The following is a 25,480-nucleotide window of genomic DNA, read 5'->3' on the forward strand; positions in this document are numbered from 1 at the left end:
GTGTGAAAGTAGCCTTAAAGCAATCTGCTGAGCTGGCCAAAACTTGTTCTTGAGGGATTCTATGTCAAATTTTCACAGCTCTGACTGTGAATAAATCTTTCCATGTATGGAGGTATGGAGGTTAAATCTCTCTTCCTTCAGATGTAAAGAGTGCTCTCTTGTCCTCTGTAATGACCTGAAAATGAATAACTCAATGCCAAGTTCACTATATGGATCACTTATGTATTTATACATGATGATCATATCCCCTGCAATCACCTCTTCTCAAGCAAGAATAAATTAAATTTAGCTTAAATTTATCTTATCTCATAGCTGAGCTTCTCCATGACTCTTAACAATTTGATTGCCCTTCTCTGCACTTTTTCCAGTTCACTGATATCCTTTTTGTGAACTGGTGCCCAAAACATAACTGCATATTCCAGATGAGGTCTTACTAATGTTTTATTATAGGGGCCCTGGAGTCTATACTTCTTTTAATACAAGAAAATATTCTGCTAGCTTTAGAAATTACAGCTTGGCATTCCATTATATTATTAAAGCTGAACTTTAAGAATACATCTGCTTTGTAAAAAGGGCAGGCATACAATGAGTTAAGTCCAATGACGTGCACTTATCTCCTTACTTATGATCCACCAGAACACCCATGTTCCATTGACTCCCCCAGTTGTTCTCCTCCTAGAATGTATAATGCATGCATGTTTTAGCCCCCAAATGTATAATTTTACATTTATCAACGTTAAACCTCATTTGCCACATACTGTAGTTGCCCAATTAAATAGTGCATTGAGGTCGGCTTCTAAGTTGGAGACATTCTTTAAGGACGTTATTCCACTACATAACTGTTTCATCTGCGAAGACTGAAATGGAACTCTATATCATTTATAAATATTTTAAAAAGTAAGGGTCCCAGCTCTGGACCTTGGGGTACACCATTAATAAATGTGTGTGAACACAACTCTAGGTCAGTCTCCCATCTCCACCTCCACTAACACACAGACCAGGTCCTGGTTCCGTCCATCATGGATTCCAATGAGCAAAAATAATTTTGGATGGCTGCACGTCCTTAAGATCACCTTTATTTCAGCAAGTCCATGACATTTTTTCCAAAAAACACAAATCAGCATCACCAGCTAATGCATTTCATGCTCCCTTAGCGCTTAGTGAGCTATGACTAAGCACTAAGGGAACGTGAAACACATTAGCTGGTGATGCTGTTCCCATCTATTTGTGTTTTTGGAAATGTTTTTATGGACTTGCTGAAATAAAGGTGATTTTACTGGATGTGGGGCCAACCAGAATTCTTTTTGCTCATTACACAATTAATAATCTTAGACCATTCAGAGTATGAATCATTTATCACTACTCTCTGAATAAGGTCTTTTAGCCATTTTCCTATCCATTTACAAACTGAATTTTCTAAACCTCTAGACTTTAACTTGAATAATAGCCATGTGTGGAGAACCATGTCAAAGACTTCTGCAAAGTCCGAGTATATTATATCCATAGCCACACCTTTTTCTAAATTTTTGCTGACTTTCTCATAAAAAGAAATCAGATTTGTTTGACAACTTTGATTTTTTTGTGCTGTTTATTGCTTAAAATATTGTTTTCTAGCAAAAACCCTTCTATGTGGTCTTTTATTAAACTTTCAAGTATATTCCCAACTATAGAAGTTAAATTTACTTGTCTGTAGTTACCTGATGTGGACTTTTAAATATAGGCACAATATTGGCACAATATTGGCCTATATATATATATATATATATATATATATATATATATATATATATATATATATATATAAAATCTCTAAACACTAGAAATAATGTCTTTGAAATAACAGAGTTCAACTCATTTAGGACACATGAGTGTAAAGCCCCGTACACATGGGCAGAATGTGGGGAGACATTTGCCGGTTCAAACAAGAAAACGTCCGACATTCTGCCTGTGAGTATGTCCAAAAGGAGCCAGCTGTTTGGCTGGCTTCTGTCGGACATGCATGCTGGAAAACCAGTAGCCGATCAACTCCCAATCAGCACTCTCAGCCAATATCAGGAAGCGCTGATCGGAGTGTTCTGGCGTGTGGCCGCCCCCTGTCAGAACACAGCAGCTCAGCTGGGGAGATCGCTGGACTAACCTCGCATGGTTAGTACAGCGGCTCCGATCGGAGCTGACCGTAGCTGTAGGTTGCACAAAAAAAACTGTAGTGTGTGGCTAAACAACAAAAAAATCCTGCACTGGTGTGTTAAGTGCAAACAAATAAGCAGCAACAAAAATGTAAGAGATATACACATGAACAAATATAAAATACAAAAAAGTTGCGCTAAACGAACATAATATGAATTTTGAATAAATAACTGAAGTCAACAGCATGATTAAAAGAAATGTCAGCAATCAACCAAATTAATGAGTCCAATTTCTTGAAACGTGCTGAATAAAGTGCTGGGTGCTATGAACGCCAAACGGTATCCTTCACCAGGTGAATCATCAACATAAAGTAAGGCTGTACTCTTACCCCACACGGTGGACCCTCTGTTATGGAAGGTCAAACAAGCATAGGAAATTGTCAGCTCCTGACAGTAGTATAAGGGATATGCCTCTCTCCGACAGTTCCTCCAATGGCCAAATCAGAACCTCATGTCCGCCAAGCAAATTCCCAAAGGAAATAAAAAAGGGGGGGCTTCCAATAGTGTAAAAAAACCTTTTTGTAAGGCGTTTTATTCAGACACTGTGCACAACATAGAATACATGGTGCATCGAGGCTTAAAAACTGCAGCTGATCCCCACACACCCTGATGACACTCCAAGATCGCACAGACACAGACAGAGGCGTCGTAGAACATCAGCCAATTCCTCATGGAAGATTTGTGGAGACATGGAGACAGATGAGAGCCCACGAGCTTCGCCATCATTTCTCCGGCGCAGAATGGACCGCTAGCTGTGAAACCAACAGTTGGGTGAGATGACTTACGTCACCTTTAGGTTCTGCCTAAAGCCCTGGGCCCCTACAAATGTTTTCACTAATCACGGGGTTATTGTTGAACCTTAACCCACGGATAGCTGTCAGAACATAAATACCGGGCTGCGATGACCATATGCCTGGCATCCCCAACATGGCCATGTGACTCACACCCTCATATGCATGGGTACTCAGGTAATTCTCCCCGAGCCTGGGGGACAGTTTTTGTTGTTCTGTTTGTTGACCTGATATTATATGGGAACCCAGTGAGCAAACAGGTCTCCTTGCCGTAGGAATCTGTGATCACAATGAATGGAGGCATGCTCAACCTTTGGATACTATAGATACTAGGCTGATGGTGCTCCAAAAGGAAAAATGCACTGGCTCTTCTGGGAGCTGCGAGTACTCCCACACCCAGCCCTCTGAGACACCTGTAGGCTGCTGGGCTTTTGTTGTGTGAGTTCACATACAGCGATGTTACCTGTGCTCTAAACCACAGGCTGTTATAAATATGTCACCATTCTCTAACAGGAACAAACAGTTTATACAGCTCACGATGGACATCGCAGCAATAATGCTTGTTTTGCACCAAAATTATTTTGATGTTTAGAGTTATCTTTTTCTTCCCATAGTGGGGTCCCGGAGGTTCTTGCTAGTTTTTATTTTACCCCCTTTATTTTGTCACAGCAAGGGCGAATGTAATCTGGGATTGATATTAATGTTAACATTGTCTTGTACACGTGTAATATACAAGGAGGATGTTTTATCTCATGGCATAGAAATTGGAGTGATCCTTAGTTAGTGTGGGACCCTGTACCCCGGAGCCTCTGACACTTCGGACCCGCAGATCTCAATGCAGCCTGGGCTTTGGAGTCTTGGGGGTGGGGGGTCTTGGTTTCAATAACACTTAAAATGTTCAAGATGTGTTCCATATCAGAGGTCTGGGGGTATATCCCTCTACCTGTTACAGAATGTTAAGTAAGGCCACATTGTGCCAATGGAAGGCCTCTAACCTGAAGGTTGCCCCTTTTTATTTTATTTCCCTTGACTTCTTTATCAAGAGCAATAACACAACCATCCACCCATCCCCACATGTCAGCGTGCTAGGTGTTATCCTGGACTCTGAACTCTCCTTTTCGGACCCACATCCAATCACTTTCCAAAGCTTGCCGACTCAACCTCCGCAACATCTCTAAACTATGACCCTTTCTAACCAATGAAACCACAAAGCTCCTGACTCACTCCCTGGTTATCTCTCGCCTTGACTATTGCAACTCCCTCCTCATTGGCTTACCTTTAAATAGACTATCCCCCCTTCAGTCCATCATGAATGCTGCTGCCAGACTCATCCACCTTACAAACCGCTCAGTGTCTGCTACCCCTCTCTGCCAATCCCTCCATTGGCTCCCACTCGCCCATCAAGTTAAATTACTAACAATAGGTTACAAAGCCATCCACAACTCTGCCCCCAGCTACATCACTAGCCTTGTCTCAAAACACCAACCTAATCGTCCTCTTTGTTCCTCCCAAGACCTTCTTCTCTCTAGCTCCCTCATAACCTCCTTCCATATCCGCCTCCAGGACTTCTCCTGAGCCTCGCCCATCCCCTGGAATTCCCTACTCCAATCTGTCAGACTGTCTCCAAATTTATCCACTTTTAGGCGATCCCTGAAAACTTTCCTCTTCAGAGAAGCCTATCCTGCCTCCATCTAACAACTGCACTATTTTCTCCATTAGCTCATCCCCCACAGCTATTACACTTTTGTATAACTTGACCCTCCCTCCTATATTGTAAGCTCTAACGAGCAGGGCTCTCTGATTCCCCCCTGTATTGAATTGTATTGAAATTGTGCCCTAATGTTGTAAAGTGCTGCGCAAACTGTCGGATCTATATAAATCCTGTATAATAATATTAATAATTTTACCTACATTACGAACTGTGGGATCTGTTTCCTGGGTGGGATGATCTGGCCTTTCTGTCTATGTGAATCCAGGGTGTACCCAGTGGTGTAGGATGGGGTTTCCTAGCTTATTTGTCTCTAACCACTTTTGCCTTCACTTAGATCCTGGAAATACAGTGGGGGGTTCCGGGTAGAGCCGGTGTCCACCTATTCTGGGTGGGCTCTATCTCGAACCCTCCAGTATCTTTAACGAAGGCTTGTCCCATAGTTGGTAAGCTTCAATTTAGGAGCCTCTGGGTGGTAGCTACACAGGTATCTTCCTTGGTGTCAGACCTCTTTCTCACCTCAAAGAGGCAGGTTCCCCTTTGAAAAATACCGGAATAGTTTCTTCCCTATCTCTATACCCTTTAGTCGCTTCTGATTTGGTGGGACAGTTGGGCTACACCCACCTCCAGTATATTCCCCGCTCTACCTTTATTAGGGGTACTCACCACATACAGGTAAAGTTATACAACAGGATCTCCTTAAGTGGGATGTACCCACCTTATCTTGGTTTGGACAGGCCTCTATCTTAAAGATGACTTTTTTTATACGAAATGCAGATGGTCTCGATCCGCTTACCACCCTCCTTTTTTACGGCCTACAGGAAGATGTGTAGATCTTTCCTGTGGGGGACAAAATCGGCTTGCTTCGGATGGGGGAAAGCTAGTACTACCAAAAGCTAAAGGCAGTATTGGCCTTCCTGACCTACAGCAATATTACTGGGCAGTCCACATGACTAGGGTGGTGGATTGGAGAGTGCACGCCCATTGCAAAAGCTGGGTAACTCTTGAGCAACAGATTGCAGAATCTGAGCTGGCCTTGATATCCTGGATCGCTAAACAACACGTTCCACCTAACCTCCACGCGCATCCCCTTACTGGGGCATTTGACAGGGTATGTAAAGTTCATGCGCTGTAGGCCACAGAATGCCCGATCACCCCCATTAGAGATAATCCAGACTTCCTGCTGGGATTGGAGAACACCTACCTATTAAAGGAATGGCCATATGCACAGATGCAGGCAAAACATTTTTTCCACAGAGGCAAGTTTCTACAGCTACAGGATCTTGCTGTGTTGTCTAACACTAAGTCCTTTCCCTCTTGGTCCTATAGGCAAACAACTTTCTAGAAGTCCCAGGGAAAAGAGAAAAATACACGAAAGCTCCTACAGTGTTCGAATCTCCGTGTTCAAGCTCCTCGCCCCAGAGTCATGTGGATCACTTATAAAAACTCCCAGATGTATCAGGAATTGTTGCGACACACCATGTGATCTATTTTCGAGACGCAGTGTTCTCTCTGACGGTCCACCTGGTGAACCCGGGAAACCATGTGGATGTACTTGGCTAACAGTAGATGGAGGGGGTAGCTGGTGGGATCCCACCCCCTCTCCATCTGTCCCCCTTTTGTATGCGTCCCCTCTTTCTCCCTCGCCTCCTCTTCCTATCTCTTCCTTCCTATTCTTTCTTCGTTCTCGTTACCTGAGCCCTACTGCATGGTGGCTGTGGAGCTAGGGGCTGATTGAAGTAGTCGGCTCTGACTTCTGGATTGGCTTTAAACGACTGCATGATTAGGAAATGAAGAGCCCCTAAGAAAGTGCCCTTTCAGGTGGTTCTGAAGGATGCCTAGTGGGCCAGTAGACCAATTTAGACTATGATGCGCAATTAATAGGGAGGCCTATTATTTATTAACTAAACCCTTTAACTTTAGACATTGATAATGATGCATATCTGGTCTTTTGCAACGTTTGGTCTTTCTTAGAATTTTTTTTGTGTTCATTATCTGTAGACTAATGTCTGGACTACTACAAATGGAACCTGTATCCTAATTTACTGCAATACGTTATATATTTCTTAAAAATCTGAATAAAATCTTTATGTTTCAAAAAAAAAAACTGCAGCTGAAAGTTAAAAACTTGTGGTGGCAGAATAGCGTCTCCTGGCCCTACCGGTTTCATCACTAAAGGACTTCTCCCTGGAAGAAGTCCTTTAGTGACAAAACCAGTCGGGCCAGGAGATGCTATCCTGCCACCGCAAATTTTAAACTCTCAGCTGCAGTTTTTAAGCCTTGATGCACCGTGTATTCTATGTTGTGCACAGTGTCTGAATAAAACGCCTTACCAAAAGTCTTTTTACATTATTGGAAGCCCCCCCCTTTTTTATTTCCTTTGGGAATTTGCTGAGCGGACATGAGGTTCTGATCAGGCCATTGGAGGAACTGTCAGATTAAGGCATATCCCTTATACTACTGTTCCCTTTAATGTCAGGAGCTGACAATTTCCTATGCTTGTTTGACCTTCCATAACAGAGGGTCCACTGTGTGGGGTAAGAGTACAGCCTTACTTTATGTTTGTGATTGACCTGGTGAAGGATATCGTTTGGAGTTCATTGCACCCAGCAATTTATTCAGCACGTTTCAAGAAATTGTACTCATTAATTTGGTTGATTGCTGACATTTCTTTTATTAATCTGTTGACTTAAATTAATTTTTTTGTTTAATTATTTATTCACATTCATTTGTTTAGCGCAACTTTTTTGTATTTTATATTTGTTCATGTGTATATCTCTCACATTTTTGTTGCTGCTTATTTGTTTGCACTTAACACACAAGTGCGGTATTTTTTTGTTTAGCGTAACTTTTTTGTATTTTGTAGTGTGTACTTGGCTTAAGCCATCTGCTTTATTGACCTTGTGATTTTGTCTAAATGTTTTTGGACCACATCAGTGTTGAACGATTGTGATTAGGGCTATGTAAATAGCATTCCCATTATGAACTTGAGCTCCCCCATTTTCCTTTGTATATACATTACAAAAGGTTAACAACATACCTCTTGTAGAACCACACTCATTTGAAATGAATACACTGTCCCTAATTAAAGTACAAAAAACATCCCCTCCCACTTTAGACTTTACTGGTACCAGAGAGAGACGGCCACACAGAACATATAAAATATATAAAGTTTATTACAAATTTCCATTAAAAATATTTAAAACCATGAGAAAATATTCTTGTATGCAATGCAAGCCATATCAAAATATACTGTACAAATTGTCTTTGCTGTATGATCCAAGAGGTCGACCTGTTTCACAATTATCAGCTTCCTCCGGATCTCCTTAACTTTGCAGCTAAGAGAAATGGCCTACTCAAAAGAAGGATACAGATAATACGCTTATCATATAACGCTTATCATATAACTGATAGAGTCTATAGATTTTATCTCATATTTGCTTTGTCAAACTTACACATCACTTTAAGAATATGGCTTAGGATGGTGACAGAGTGTGCAATATAGATACAACACTTGGTTTAAAATGCTGCAGGTAGAAGATGGTACATTTATGGATCTTATGCCATATGTGCCTATTGGTAACAAAGGAATAGAAACTAATTAGCCTTTTTGTATCACAAGGGATGGTATATAAAAGGGGTATTCACCATCCTAAGCCCTATTCTTAAAGTAATGCAGAAGTCTGACATAGCAAACATGAGAGAAAATATATAGACTCTATTGCCCCGTACACACGGTGGGATTTTCCGATGGAAAATGTCCGATCGGAGCGTGTTGTCGGATATTCCGACCGTGTGTGGGCTCCATCAGACATTTTCCATCGGATTTTCTGACACACAAAGTTGGAGAGGAGGAGATAAAATTTTCCGACAACAAAATCCGTTGTCGGAAATTCCGATCGTGTGTACACAAATCCGACGGACAAAGTGCCACGCATGCTCAGAATAAATAAAGAGATGAAAGCTATTGGCCACTGCCCCGTTTATAGTCCCGACGTACATGTTTTATGTCACCGCGTTTAAAACGATCGGATTTTCCGACAACTTTGTGTGACCCTGTGTATGCAAGACAAGTTTGAGCCAACATCCATCGGAAAAAATCCATGGATTTTGTTGTCGGAATGTCCGAACAAAGTCCGACCGTGTGTACAGGGCATTTATGTTATATGATGTGTTGATTATCTGTATTCTTCTTTTGAGTAGGCCATTTCACTTTGCTGCCAAGTTAAGGATGTCTGGAGGAAGCTGATATTTGTGAAACGCGTCAATCTCTTGGATCATACAGCAAAGACAATTTGTACAGTATATTTTGATATGGCTTGCATCCCATATAAGAAATTTTTCTCATGGTTTTAAATATTTTTAATGGAAAATTGTAACTGGCCCAGCCCAGAACATGACTAGGCCACCATGGGTGTTAGCATACTATTGCAGATAGAGAACATATGCAGGTATTATTGAGATGTTGTAGTCAAGTTTCTTTTGATCCCTTCACTTAATATGGTAAGGGAATGCTTGCAGAACTTTATAACCGCAGAAGTTCTCTGTTGCTTGGTAATATAATTACTTAGCGGAACATTTCAAAACAAACACTGTTTGTCTTCCATTGCTTTCTTTAAATTTTGTTGCAGAACTTTTCTAAACAAAAGCCTACTGCGGGTGTTTTCTTTCATTAACAAGACAATTTGTAGCACTCACATTCACAGCAGTAACTGTAAGTAGCTGTCTGAAGTGACCCTATATTATTAATCATGCTGCTTCAGGTCCTTCCTTTCTCTCATCCTGATTTAAGATGATTTAACATACTTCCTGAGATAAATGCTGAGCATTGAGTTTCACTACTATTTATTGAAATTATCTCTATATATGTTTCTGGAACTTCCACGCCTTTCTGATTAAGGATGTACTTACACTAGACATGTAGCATGTACTGTACCCAAACACAAATGTCCCCCCCCTCACTACCCCCAACTGGCCTGCATTCACATTGAGGGGCCGATCATGCTTATGTCATCACCTTAGTGATAACCTCATTAAACCACAGTGGTCACTGTTTCTGTGCTCTGTGAGTGCTCAGATACCCACTCAGATACCCTTAGTATCTGAGTGGGCCCAAATTAATCTGATCTGTTCCAGCGTTTGTGTTCCATTCTCAAGCATGGCTAGCCACAGATGCATACTATGCCCTAGTCAATGGGTGCTCAATCTGTGGCCCTCCAGCTGTTGTGGAGCTACAAATCCCATGAGGCATTGCAAGGCTGATAATTGCAAGCATGACTCCCAAAGGCAAAGGCATGATTGGAATTGTAGTTCGGCAACAGCTGGAGGGCCACAGGTTGAGCACCCATGCCCCAGACCACATTTTTTCAAGCTGACTAGGGCATGGTGCACTGAATTGTGTCCAAGTACAGTATAGAGCGATCACAGGTTGAACTGGATGGACTGGTACCTTTATTCAACCTTAGTAACCATGTAACTAGTTAAACTAACTGGACTGTGGGGGGAAAACATGATTGGGCCCTCTAAGGGTCTCTCTGTTTTCTCTCTCCTCAATGCAACATGATGGTAAAATGAAAATGCAGTCCCAGACACCTCCTGATGAAGCAAGCACGCATGTATGCTAATCAGGAATAAAATTGTAACAGAGCAGCCATAATATTTGCATTCAAATATTTACATATTTTTAGCTAGGAAATGAGCTTTAAACTAGCCATCACTAACCTCTGTCACTGTTGAGAAATGACGGGGGAAGGAGTGGTATTTACTCAAGGCAAAAAGGCTGTTCATTTTGCAAGGGAATTTTCCTCAGAACTTATTGACTGAATTGAAGCTCTGCTGACTTCCATCATCCAATCATGTGCACGCAAAAATGCTGTTGTTGTTTTTTAATCAGGTGAATGGGTATTCTTTGCAAAGTGAAACTTCACCGCATTCACTAAGCTCTGGGGGAAATTCCCTTGCAAAGTTCAACTTCTCTAGAAAAGTGAACACAGTCTATTTGCCCTTAGTAAGTTAACCCAATAGATATTTATATGTCTGCTGCCATTCACAGTAACTTACAAGTACTGTAGTCAAGCAGCGTGTCCCGAAAGAAGCAGTTGATGATTTGAACCTCATGAAACAGTAATTACAAGCACTGTGGAGCATATTCAATTTTCACAGCAGAAGCATTGAAGTCCTTTGCTAACTCAGGTCAGCATAATCTGTTCCTCCTTTCTAGCAGTGGCTTGTCCACCTTTCAGCCTTCTAAGCTTTAAGTAACCACAAAGCAGGTGTTCCGAAAGAATGAAGCAGAGTAAAGCCGGCCATACATGGATTGAAATTTGGCCAGTTCAGCAAGGACCGGCCGAATATTGATTCATGTATGAGTAGCCTGGTTGTACAGGAGTTGATCCAACGATCAACTTCTGTACAACCAGTCTGTTGGGTTTTTCCCGATCAATCCGTGCCGCTGGCTATAGCCAGCAGAACTGATCAATGTATTCTGATGGCAGGGAAGTCTCCCTGCTGTCAGAACACGATAACTCAGCGGGAGTGATTCCACCTCAAATGTGTGGCTGGGGGAAACAGGTAATTTTTTTTTCATTCAACCTGCTGGTTGAACGAAAAAAAAAAAAGCATGTATGGGCTACCTAAACTAAACTGCATGTAGTACGTCTGCTGCAAGCTTTAATAAATTCCTCCACATTGTCTATACTAAATATAAAGGTCAATGTTTGATTTAAAGATCAATTGCCACTTGGTACAAAGGACTTGAATTATGGATGCTGTGTTAAAAAAGGTAAGAAAATAGTAAAGGATTGGTCATGGACATTGCCTGTTGTCTCCCTGAAACTGATCTTTCCCTATTACTGGCTTACCGGTGTCTGTTCTAAATGGTATTTTTGTGTGGACACAGCCAGTTTGGTACAAATTTAAGAGCTGCCTCCATGATATAAAAAAAAAAAACACATACAACGAACATTAAAAATAGGAAATAATCCTCTAAATTTAAACATAAAACGAATTTTTCCAATCTTAATTAACAATATTGAGATCTTTCTTTTCCGCAAAAAAAAATTGATAATTTGGCAGTAAAATCAATTTTGCTGAGATCACTCATTCTTACAACCAGATTGCCACTGTTGTAGCACCTTTCACCTTTAGATGCCATCTTTGAAGTATGTTTCATTCATCCACTATTATTCATGTTGCCCCTAGCTAGATCAGCACAGTATAGAAAGAATTAATTATGTTAAACATTACTTCCAAACCCCCTCCTTAACATTACATAAAAGGAAAAGCTAAGAATGATTTTTAAACAAGTAAAAAACAAAAAGATAAGGGATATTTAAATATCTTAGCAATATTATGTGAATAGGAACATGTAACAACTATAAATTAAATTTTATCCCAACTGGCTGTAATTTGGCTGAAAAAGTGTAAATACATTTTAAGCTCCAAATGTTCTGGTCTTAATGAAGAGGAAAGTGGACTAGTCAAAGTTAGTAGTCAGGTCATTGGCAGAGGTTAGCAAAGCCAAGCATCAAACCAGTGTAGTTAGGTACACAGCCAAGGTCGGGACAGATAAACTACCAGCAAGACCAAGTAAACAAAGCAATCAGATCCAATGACTCAAACGGGTCAAATAGCAGGTAGCAGGATCAGTAATAAAAGAAATTGGATGATCACAGGGTCTAGGTAAACTGATAGATGGGAGCCAAGAGTAAAACAAGCTAGGTGACAGAACCAAGGATGCAAGATTACAGGAACTTGGCAATAACAGAGCAAAAACAACAAGCAAGAACTGGATAGCACAGAAGTACACCCTAGTGACAGCATTCTGAACACTACAGTAGGCAACTAGAGCATAGACTCGGGTGCCCCGTTAAATCACTATGGATCAATCGGGTGACATGCACATGGCCACACTCGTACATGCCCGTAGCTCACCTGAAAGTCATAGAAGAACTGCAGCAGAGGGAGTGATCAGAGAAACAGAAAAACAGTAACCATAGTAGGAACCATAGTAGAACACAGCAAATGTAAAAGCAAGCTTTAGAGTGTCCCGACAGTTAAAATTACTACAGGTAGGTTCCTAAAAATACATGCCATCACACGATGGCGACCTCACAATCTGCATATATACCTCATTTTCCTTATTGCTGGAGTCTGCAGAAGAATGATCTGACCAATTCAGTAGAAGCAAATTCTGAAGCTGTAGTAGGGATACACCACACTGTCCCCATGGCCCCAGGTGTGAAATCTATTACTAATGCCGCGTACACACGAGCAGAATGTCCGACAGAAAAAGTCAGACGGAAGCTTTTCATCGTATATTCTGATCGTGTGTATGCCTCATCGAACTTTTTTTTCTCGAAAATTCTGATGGACCTAGAAATAGAACATGTTCTAAATATTTCCAACAGAACCAATTCCTATCGGGAAAACCACTCGTCTGTATGCTGTTCCAACGGACCAAAAACGACGCATGCTCTGAAGCAAGTACGAGACGGAAGCTATTGACTACTGGCTATTGAACTTCCTTTTTCTAGTCCAGTTGTACGTGCTGTACGTCACCGCGTTCTTGATGATCGGACTTCGGTGTGATCGTGTGTACCCAAGACAGTTTCAGCTGAATTCTGTCGGAACTCCGTCGGAAAAACCTTCAGAGTTTATTCCGACGGGAAAACCGGTCGTGTGTACGCAGCATTACTCATACCTACATTTTTGCACAAACCAAAAATGCTACCTAATGACAATGTTTTCACAGGACGTAAGGCTCACACTGAAGGAAGGGATATTATATGGGTGTCATAGCCTGGGTTTTCCCAATTGGTTACGCCTAGCAAATGAACAATAACAATAAAACAAGGAATAATAAAACAAGGAACAATAAAGAGATCACAGATTTAGAAGATTGTTAATGCTTTTTCAATAGGATTAGAATCTTTAAATATTGCTCACTGCCAGTATGTAGTGGCATTCTTTTACTTTTTCCTAAGGATTAATATTTAATGGATGTTGATTTCATTTAGGACAGCAGATTGTATATAGCTAAAGGGAGCTAATGGTGAGGATTCTTCATGAAGTGTGGAAAAACAATAAAAATGCACTAAAATATACCTTGCATGAAACATTTATATGTTATGTAAGGAACCTAAGTAATGAGAGCAAATAGGTAAATTAAAATATATCTAAATCCTAATACAAAATTTAAAATATTGCAGCCTAAATGTGGTGCTGCATTCATTTTATTTTTAAGGCTTTTTTCCTTCCTATTTTCACATACAGTATTAGGGTGGCTCCACTCTATAGAGAAACAATGAAGCCAGTCTTTGATTTAATTTTAATACCACTTTAGGAACTGGTAAGCTGTAATATATAAAATGTTTGCTTTTGGGTTCACATACTCTTTAAACAGGGTTTCTAAAGAATAATTAATAAACAAAATAGGTTGGCATTGCATTCACGAAAAAACAGCTCACTTCCGCTGTCGGAGGCATGCGCAGAGCTATGCCACATCATCGTGCATACGACCAGAAGCAGAAGTGAGGTGTTTCATTTTTCATGCATGTGATGCCAAATCCTTATCTTAACTGGACAATATAGTATTTAAAGTGAAATAATTCTGGTGCACTGGATTGGCATACATGATATTTGTAAGTGGTTTTCCATTTATTTAATAAAAAATGTATGAATATAATATACTGTACAATTTTATTATTTTTGAGCTACATTAGGTTGAGAGGAGATGCTTCACCTTATATGTGGCACCTGGTATTGAAGGAGGAACAAGGGGAGGGGTCGACACATTTGGTGAAACCTGGAGAAGGCCCAAATAAAGGGCAAGGCGCACAGTGACTTATCAGGATAATAGGTCAATATCTTTAGGTAAGCGGATGGTGTGAACGGTGACGGAGTACACCGTAGTGAATATTATCAAGAACTACACAGACATTGTTGGAGGATTTATTCACTTTTTGCACTTATATGAACACTATACAACAGATTTTCTTCAGGCACATTAATTATCATTTGGAGATTGTTTGTGTATATATAAGGTTTATATAATTATACATTTTCCAGCTGGCAAGGATTTGTGATATTTGAGCTGCACTTTTTGATATACAAAACTTTCAGCAGCTGATTTAATCACTTACTGAATTTACAGCATCTTTATCTTTTAATCCTCACCTATGATTTAGTTTAAGCTGGTTCCATGACCAATGCCCCAGGTTTTCTGTTTCAGGGTGGCTCCTTTCTCTTGCAGCATTTTATGGAGCAACCATTGCCTGCAGGGGCTAGACCCGTATCTCCCTACACAGTGTGAATCATTAGAAACACACAGCTGCATAGCTTAGGATGGCAAGGCACCTCCCTGCTCCTCCCTCCTTTTCCAAGCTAACAGACTGACTGGAGACTGCACTGTCTACTGTTAACTCTTTCCTGTGAAGACCAGTTCAGGTGGGTAGCACTGAGAGAGCAGAAGCACAGAGAATTTAAAGTTGTAAATTGCAACTGCTGGTGTAAGCATTTTAATAGTTTGCTGGTAGAGATGAGCCGAACACCCCCTGTTCGGTTCGCACCAGAGCTCCCGAACAGAGAAAAAGTTCCCGAATGGCAAACCCCATTGAAGTCTATAGGAGCCGACTTGAAAAATCAAAAGTCCCTATTTTGAAGGCTTATATGCAAATAATTGGCCATTAAAAGTGTATAGGACATGTATCAAGGCAAACATTTTTTTTCAAAAGATTATTGTTACAGGAGCAGTGATTTTAATGATGCTTAAAGTGCCACAATAAAAATGAAAAATTCATTTAAATATAGTGCCTGGAGGGGTCCTCTTAGTCTGCCTGTAAAGTGGCACATCTGTAGCATGTAAAGAACATGATGCAGCAAAAATGACATTTCTAAAAGAAAAAAAAAAGAATGAAATTAAATTGCCGGCAATACATCACCATTGCTGGCAATAGAAAAATATTAAAAAAAACAGCATGAGCTACACCAAAATTAAAAAATAAAAGCCACCCCCCCTAAATCCATACGAGACTCTTATCCGAGCATGCAGCCTGGCAGGTCAGGAAAGAGGGGAGGACAAGCGAGTCCCTTCAGGTCTGGTATGGATTTTAAGGGGAACCCTGCGCCAAAATTTTTTAAAAAATGGCATAGGGGTCTCCCCAAAATCCATACCAGACCCTTTTCCGAGCACGCAACCTGGCAGACCACAGGAAAAGAGGGGGGATGAGAGAGCAGCCCCCCTCCTGAACCATACTAGGCCACATACCCTCAACATGGGGGGTGCCCCCCTACCCCAAAGCACCATGTTGATGGGGACAAGGGCCTCATCCCCACAACCCCGGGCTGTGTTTGTGGGGGTCCAAGGGCAGAGAGCTTATTGAAATCTGGAAGCCCCCTTTAAGAAGGGGGCCCCCAGATCTGCCCTCCCATGTGAATGAGTATGGGGTACACAGTACCCCTACCCATTCACCAAAAAGTCAGAAAGTAATAAAAACACAGTTTTTGACAATTCCTTTATTAAAAAATAAAAAAAAGTGTCCTCCGATGTAAATCCATCGTCAATCATGACCCTAAAAAGAAAAAAAACGCTCTGCTGTCAACTAAGGTAAACCACCGAATGCCTGGCTTTGGTGTAGGGGGGGGGCAGAGCCCCTCTATCCCAAAGCACCCACCCCTCCATGTTGAGGGCATGTGGCCTGGTATGACTGCATGCTCAGATAAGAGTCTAGTATGGATTTTGGGGGGGACCCCATGCCCTTTTTTATTTTGGCTTGGGGTTCCCCTTAAAATCCATACCAGACACTAAGGGCCTGGTATGTTAGGGCCTGGTATGTTAGTGCCTGGTATGGACTTGGGAGGAGGCACACTGGTTTTTAAAATATTTTTCTGTTGCCGGAAATGGTATTGTATTGCCGGCAATTTAAATGTCAAGCACAGAGCATTGCAGGGCGATCGGCAGGGCGAACACCCACCAAATGCCATGTGAATATGGGTGTTCGCCGAACGGGCAAATAGGCGATGTTCGGGCTTAACGTTTTCTTGGCCTGAACCATTCTCGCCCAACTCTATTTGCTAGGGAATGTTTATTTTATTGTGCTCATTGTATTAAGCTAAAAAAAACACTGAAGATTTAATACTACTTTAAGCTGTAATGTATTTACATTTCATTTGGGCTGCAGAATAGTATCAAATCAATCAAACCAATATTATCTTGCAGTGCAAAACTTTTAAAACGTCCTAAAAACAGGGGTTCGTCCGTTATCTTAAGAGACACCTTGCTTTCCAGCATTCAGATTTTGGTGTTTGGAAGTACTCAAGTTGAACAGGACTGGAGCAGCCACAGCTGTATCAGCTTAAGCAATGGGTCAGGAGCCAGCACTCTGCAAGAAGAGTGATTTTGGAAATAGGCTAGAAGTTTGGAACGCTGTTGCTTACTGTCCTAAGGGAACAAACTGTGGTATTGGAGAATTCAGAAAGAAGGTATTTGCAGCTCAACTCTTAAAGCGCTCTGTTCTCTGGAGCTGAAAAATGACAAAGGCAGGAACTTCAAGCACAGTACTCAATTCACATGGTTTGCATTTAAAGAGCACATTATCCTATTATAGATTTTATTCCTGAAGTAGAATATGCAGTTTATCCTGTTTGAGTGTTTGATTTTTGTGTCTTTTTGCTATATGCACATAAGTAAGTATTTTTAATAAAGCCACTACCCACTGTGCATTATGTGTTTTTAATGTTTTTGTACGCTCGTAAGGGAAAGAGGGAATCAATATGGGTGAGACGCATTGGGTTGCTGGGCAATGCAATGCCTTTCATTTGGTACGTATAAGAAAAAACCTGTCCCCCTGTGAAGTCACCACAGTAATATCTTCCACCATAAAGAAGGAGTTTGTGTGGTCAGACTTGTGGGCCTTTTGGCAAGCTGTAGGCATGAGCAAGAACAATTTGTATGCTATGTAACAGCATGTACGAGGTGCCAGGTGTAAAACACTAGGTGACAGTTCAGAGAAAAACAAAAGTTTTCACACTTACCAGCTAGCTTGCAGAAAAAAAAAATTACACTGTCAAACACTTATCTTGAAACAGAGGCAGGTTTGCTTGGAGAGTGCCCTCTTCTCCTTAAAGGCACAGGGACACATTAGAGGCTCAGCAAGAGCACAATGGCAGCTGAAGGTGTCCCATCTGTCCCTATGCCAATTCCAGCAAGCCAGCTTTAGAAAATGGCAGCCACCCCAATTAATTTGCAGTAAGGTGCACATGGAAGAGCATTGCATATCACAAACAAGCAAACGCTTTACCTGCACACTTACCAACTAGCTGCAAAAAAACAATCTGACCTTGTCTAACAATTTATTTTAAATGCAGAGGTTTTCAGTTACATACATTTGCAAAAATATGTGAAATCCACACTGCCTCACCAAGGCTCCTCTGTAAAGTGGGTTCCTAACTCATATATTTGAGAGTCTCCATATTGGACCATATATAGCAGTGGATCAATTAAGGTTCCATGGGAAGCTGTCACATGATAGCCGATAATTTCCTTGCTCCACAGCCACATGTAACAAAGGGACAGCAATGCCGGTTGAATCAATGACCTAATATGTCCACATAGCCATATTTGACTTAATGACAATGGTTAAATATGGCCATATTAGGTCAATGATGTCACCAAAATTGTCCCTTTGTTACATTAGGCTGCAGGGTAATGAATTTGGCTGATTGGGTAGACAGTTTCCTAAACACCCTATACAGTTATGATCTATTGTTCTTACCTTTAGAAAAACCACCCAGAGAAATGAATCTAGAAAGGAGGTGGCTGTAAAAAGGCAGCAGAGATTAGTAACAATGTGTTTCTTATCATACATCACGGGACGCCTAGCCATAGTAGTTACTATGTGGGTTACAGGTCACCTTCAGGTGATGGACGCTGGCAAGCCCTAAGACAAAAAGTGCACTCCCTATATAACCTCTCCCACTACTGGGAGTACCTAGTTTTTTCGCCAGTGTCTAAGGTGTTGGTCACGAGTATATATCAATCACTAAGGGGGCACGAGAAGTCGTGCAGCCCAGAAAGAGGTGAATCATATTCTTTCTTGGGCAGAAAACAACATTCCTTGCCTGTCAGCAATTTTCATTCCAGGGATAGAGAATTGGCAGGCGGATCACTTGAGTCGCCAACAATTGTTCCCGGGAGAATGGTCCCTTCATCCCGACATCTTTCTGTCAATAGGTCAAAAATGGGGAGTTCCGGACGTGGATCTGTTTGCGTCCAGGTTCAACAACAAGATTGACAACTTTGTGTCAAGGACAATGGATCCGATGGCATACGGAACAGATGCCTTGGTCTTTCCGTGGGATCAGTTTTCATTGATCTATGCGTTCCCTCCTGTTCTGCTGCTTCTGCGTCTTCTTCGCAGGATCAAGCAAGAAGTAAAGGAGGTGATTCTGGTGGGCCCAGCGTGGCCCAAGAGATCTTGGTTTGCCGAGATCATAAAGATGGCGGTAGGGGACCCTTGGACCCTACCACTGTGGCCAGATCTTCTCTCGCAAGGTCCGGTATTCCATCCTACCTTACAAATGCTAAATTTAACGGTTTGGCTGTTGAGACCCACATTCTAAAGAACTATGGGCTGTCAGCTTCATTAATTTCTACTTTGGTTAATGCTAGGAAGCCGGCCTCCAAAGTCATATACTATAGAGTCTGGAAGGCATATGTCTCCTGGTGTGAATCCAGGGGTTGGCAACCCAGAAAATATGTCATAGGTAGGATCCTTGAATTACTTCAGATGGGATTAGAAATGAAGCTGGCCTTAAGTACTATCAAGGGCCAGGTGTCGGTCTTATCGGTGTTTTTTCAATGACCACTTGCTTCACACTCTCTGGTTCGTACCTTTATTCAGGGGGTAACGTGGATTAATCCCCCAGTTAAGTCACCCCTGAACCCTTGGGACTTAAATTTAGTAATTTTAGCTTTACAAAAACAGCCTTTTGAGCCAATTCGAGATATTCCCTTGGTCCTCTTGACGAGGAAAATCATTTTCTTGGTTGCCATATCTTCTGCAAGAAGAGTATCAGAGTTGGCTGCTCTTTCTTGTAAAGAGCCATATTTGATTATTCATAAGGAAAAGATGGAACAGGTTCAGGTGAGTAAAACGGGGGGTTGGGGGGGGCTAGTCAGTGCCAGAATTTTTTGCACCTTAATGCATAGGATGCATTAAGGTGAAAAAACACAAGGGCTTACAACCCCTTTAAAGCTAGCCATTTCCATACTTTCTACACAATAGTAGTGCTAGAGTGCTCTGAAATGGTATGAAATTCAGAAGATGCAAAATGCTTGTAACTCTGTAACCTTTCTGTGTTTTCCCCTATTCATTCATTCCTCCAAACAGCAGCTGTTTGCAGTAAAAAGTTTCTGATGGTGTTACAGTGTCCTTGAAGTTAAAAAAAAGTATTGTATCTGTGTTATGTTTGACTGTGGTTTACAAAACGTCAATACAAAAATTGATTTGTGCCATTAATACATTTTTACTCCACTTCATGGAACAGTTGTCACTTTCACATCTATCATAAAGGGAAATATTGCTCTATTCATGTTATCATATTATGAAGATTGTATGACCAACAGACTGGGCTCCATAGCACTTTGCAGTAGACAGCTGCAAGTTGCATAATTGTTTTGCAGTTTCTGACGCTTCTGATGCATGTAGAGCAGTGGCAGTGCGTCCATTAAAGGCACATGGGCGCCGCCCCCTCTCTCCAGCCACCCCCTATGTGTAGTATGAATAGATTCATGCATCGCAGCGCTGTAGCCACCCCCTATTCAGACGCCGGGCACCTGAATTACAGCAGCGGGGGGGGGGGGTTTGAAGCACCTGATTAGAGCCATAGGCTTTAATAGGCTTAAAAAAAAAAGGTGAAATGCGAGCGCAAACCATTGCGCTCACAGTCTACCCAGGTGTGTTAGCAAACCAAATGAATATTTGCTTTGCTAACACAGAACCGCCTCTCAGTCAATCAGGAGGCGCAGATGTAATACCAGTCACCTGATTGGCTGAAGACAGAGGCGATCCCATTGGCTGCCTAGCAGAACAGGAAGAAGACATGTACGGAGGACACAGGAGCCATCGCCGCGCTACCCATCCCACAGCTCGCCACCTGACCCACCACCGCGATGGGGTAAGTGCCGGGCATACAGCGGGCGAGCAGGGGGGGGGGGCACAGTGGCTGCATATTATTGGCACAGAGGCTGCAATTGATGGGGCACAGTTGGCTGCATTTGCTGGGCATAGTTACTGCATATTATAGGCACAGTGGCTGCACTTGATAGACACAGTTGGCTGCATTTGCTAGGCATAGTGGCTGCATATTATGGGCACAGAGGCTGCAATTGATGGGGCACAGTTGGCTGCATATTATGGGCACAGAGGCTGCAATTGAGGGGCACAGTTGGCTGCATTTGATGGGCACAGAGGCTGCATATGATGGGCACAGTTGGCTGCATACGATGGGCACAGTTGGCTGCATATGATGAGCACAGTTGGCTGCATATTATGGGTACAGTTGGCTGCATTTGCTGGGCACAGAGGCTGCATATGATGGGCACAGTGGTTGCATATGATGGGCACAGTGGCTGCAATTGATGGGGCACAGTTGGCTGCATTTGCTGGGGTAAGTGCTGGGCAGACAGCGGGCGAGCAGGGGGGGGCACAGTGGCTGCATATTATTGGCACAGAGGCTGCAATTGATGGGGCACAGTTGGCTGCATTTGCTGGGCATAGTTACTGCATATTATAGGCACAGAGGCTGCACTTGATAGGCACAGTTGGCTGCATTTGCTGGGCATAGTGGTTGCATATTATGGGCACAGAGGTTGAAATTGATGGGGCACAGTTGGCTGCATTTGATGAGCACAGAGGCTGCATATGATGGGCACAGAGGCTGCATATGATGGGCACAGTTGGCTGCATTTTATGGGCATAGTTGGCTGCATATGGTGGGCACAGTTGGCTGCATATGATGGGCACAGTTGGCTGCATTTGCTGGGCACAGAGGCTGCATATGATGGGCACAGTAGCTGCATATGATGGGCACAGTGGCTGCATATGATGGCCAAAGTTGGCTGCATTTGCTGAGCACAGAGGCTGCTAATGATGGGCACAGTGGCTGCATATGATGGGCTCAGTTGGCTGCATATGATGGGCACAGTTGGCTGCATTTGCTGGGCACAGAGGCTGCAAATGATGAGCACAGTGACTGCATATAATGGGCCCAATTAGCTGCATATGATGTGCACAGTGGCTGCATATGATGGGCAGAGTGGCTACAAATAATGGGCAGAGTGGCTGCATTTTCTGGGCACAGTTGGCTGCATATGATGGGCACAGTGGCTGCAATTAATGGCACAGTGGCTGCAATTGATGTTTTTGTTTTAATATTTTTCAGAATTTTTCAGTTCGTTTGCGCCCCCCTAAAAATTTTGAGCACCAGCCAGCCGCCACTGATGTAGAACTGTTATTGTTATTTTTATTGTTTTAGTGCTGTTATAGTGCTAATTAAGACAGCTGCCATTGACTAAAATGGGCTTTCACATATCACACGACTTGGGGTCTCACAAGTCGGATCCCAAGTTGCAGCAGTGTGAACCGTGCCTAACTACATAAACTGACTGATTGTAGTCTTTGATTTCTAAATTGTAATATATGGAAACACACTTCATAGAGAGGAACCTTAAATTGATCTCACAAAAGAGCTGGCATTAGTAGTAATATTCATACATTTTTAATAATTATCTTGGCCTTAAAAAATAAATTGTTGGGTTACCTTAGTAGAGATTCTTATTTCATATAGCATGTTCTCTAGACACTTATATATTGCACCACTGTTAAGAATAAACCTGGTAACCATGCTTTTTTAAATACCCTAAAAACATTTTCTTATAAACTATCAATCTTAAAGCAACAAAGTACTTGATGGTTCCCAGTGACAAAACACCTATTTTTACATAGTTACATAGTAAAGTTGAATAAAGACAGCAGTCCATCCAGACCTCATCCATTTTTAGACCTCATACACCTATTTCTCAGTAGTAGTTGCACAAGGAAGGGTTATGGCCTCCTGGGCTACACTAGAAGCCATGTACCTACCCAATTGTGCATTCACCCAGAGGCTACTCCAGAACAGTATAGCCCCTGATTTGCCACATCGCCAACTTTTCATTACCACAGCAAAACTCACATCAGAATCACAAGTACAAGAGTTAAAGGAAAATCTCCCCAACAGTACACAGACATTTTAAAAACTGTTACACATTCACACATTTTGTCTAGTGATAATGCATTATAAGTGTTACTCCAGGCAGAAATGAAAAGTAACAAGTAACATGAATACATGGAATACAGAGCACCTGCTGAGGCCTTCAGTTTTTTTTTTATCAAAGCATAACTGTACTGCCCCAGTCCATGCTACTCTTTTAAAATTACTTACTTGACTGTACTGTAATTCAGATAAGGTACTCCCAAACACATCCTCTGTGGGCTCTATATTTTCCCTTATATAAAAATAGGTGGCGTTTTCCAAATATGCAGTGGTAAGTATAAAATAAATGTTGCAAAAAAGAACTGATTGGAATTTACTTTTGGCTGTTCTTTTATCTTTTTTTTTTATGATTATTAAACTGATTGTAGTATTTGAATCCTTAGACATAATATATATAAAATGCACTCAGGAGGCGTATCTTTTCAGCAATTTCATTCCTGTTAAAATTTTTGGAAAGTTTTTTTGCAGCAATTGCAGTAAAGCCCTCAAATCAGAACTGACACGTTTTCTTGGCCATTTGGTAAACTTGAATTATTGCTTTGGATCTGATTAGGTAGATCTTCACTGCTGATTATCTCTCAAAATCAAAATCCAGATTGGATGTTGTTCTAGATAATATGGGTAATTAAAAATATTTTGTAAACTAAAAATAAAAGCCTATTAATTAATCTGTCTGATAACAGTTCTACAAAGAGAACTGTCTGTACAACTAATGTACTACAGCATAATTTAATCATCACATCCCCTCTTATAGCACATATGATTATATCTTTGCTTAAATATTTTCTGTCTGTACTGCAAAGAGACAGATGAACAAAAGTGAGCTAACATCATGGGTTATAGCAACAATTTTTATTAAAATATTGGCGAATAAAATTTTATCACTAAGAATCAAAAACAAGTCCTCGCTCATTTTGGTGAGGTTGAATAAAGACACCAGTTCTTGCTTGCTGCAGCTTGGCATTTCATGTTATTACTGAGTCTACAATCTACTAGGACCCCCAAATCCTTTTCCATTCTCAATTTCCCCAGAGGTTCTCCCCCCAGCAAGTAACTTGTATTCATATTTTTTGCTCTCAAGTGCATTATTTTATATTTTTCAATACTAAACCTCATCTGCTATATAGCTGCCCACCTCTTTACTTTAACTAGGTATTCTCTGAAAGTTGTTATATCCTGCTGTAAAGTTCTTACCCTGCTTAGCTTTGTATCATCAACAAACACTGGGATGGAACAATTTATTCCAATCTCTATTTATTCCAACCTCTATATTGTTTATGAACAAGTTAAATATAACTGGTCCCAGAACAGAGTCCTTAGCAACCACCCTCACAACTCTAAACTATTTAGAAGTATGGCATTAAACACCACTCCCTGGATGCCCTCCTGCAACCAGTTTTCAATCCAGATACATACAATGTTATCAATGCCAAAAAAACTTAATTTGTAAATAGAGTGATTCTGGGGTACTGCATCTTAGTGAAATATAGATATGCTACATCCACAGGCCTTCCTCTATCCAAAATACAGCTTACCACCTCATAGAATGTTAAAAGGTCAGTCTGGCAAGAAGGTTTTTTTTTTTTAGAAAACCGTGTTGTTCACTACTAATTATAATATTTTCATCAGCAACTTCTTGGATTATCATTCCTTCCAATCACTTACATACTATTGATGTTAGGTTTACTGGTCTGTAGTTTCCAGGTCCGTATTTGGAGGAAGAAATGACTATGACCCTAAGAATACCACCTCTACTGTCAAGCACGGAGGTGGAAACATTATGCTTTGGGGCTGATTCTCTGCTAAAGGTACAGACCAACTTTGCCACATTGAGGGGCCAATGGATGGGGCCATGTATTCTAAAATCTTGGATGAGAACCTTCTTCCCTCAGCCAGAACACAGAAGATGGGTCATGGATGGGTCTTTCAGCATGACAATGACCCAAAACATACCATCAGAGCAACAAAGGAGTGGCTCAAGAAGAAGCACATTAAGGTCATGGAGTGGCTTAGTCAGTCTCCACACCTTAATCTTATAGAAAAATGTATGGAGGGAGCTGAAACCTCGAGTTGCCAAGAGACATACAAGAAGCCTTGAGGATTTAAAACTGTAAAGAAGAGTGGACCAAAATCCCTCCTGAGATGTGTGCAAACCTGGTCATCAACTACAAGAAACATCTTACCTCTGTGCTTGCCAACAAGGGTTTCTCCACCAAGTACTAAGTCACGTTTTGCTTGGGGATCAAATATTTATTTTACTCAATGAACTGCAACTTAATTTATAGCATTTGTTGTCAGGAACATCATGGGCCTGGTGCTGAGGATTTTGGTAGGGATTTTTATAAAAATAAATAAATAAATATGCAAACAATTTTTTGTTATAACAAATTAAATTAAATAGAGAGAGGGAGGATGAGAGAGAGAGGGGTGAGTGATAAAGGAGGGGGGATGAGAGAGAGGATGTGCATGAGCATGCGTGG

General features: G+C 41.4%; 1 protein-coding gene across 3 annotated transcripts in view; it reads left to right on the forward strand.

Annotated features, from left to right (window-relative positions):
* Nucleotides 1-25,480, forward strand: part of SSBP4 (single stranded DNA binding protein 4) — a 735,140-nt gene that overhangs the window by 604,976 nt on the left and 104,684 nt on the right. The gene's annotated exons all lie outside the window — the stretch shown is intronic.

This window comes from Aquarana catesbeiana, linkage group LG01 (genome assembly GCF_042186555.1).
Source record: "Aquarana catesbeiana isolate 2022-GZ linkage group LG01, ASM4218655v1, whole genome shotgun sequence".
Taxonomy (NCBI): Eukaryota; Metazoa; Chordata; class Amphibia; order Anura; family Ranidae; genus Aquarana; species Aquarana catesbeiana.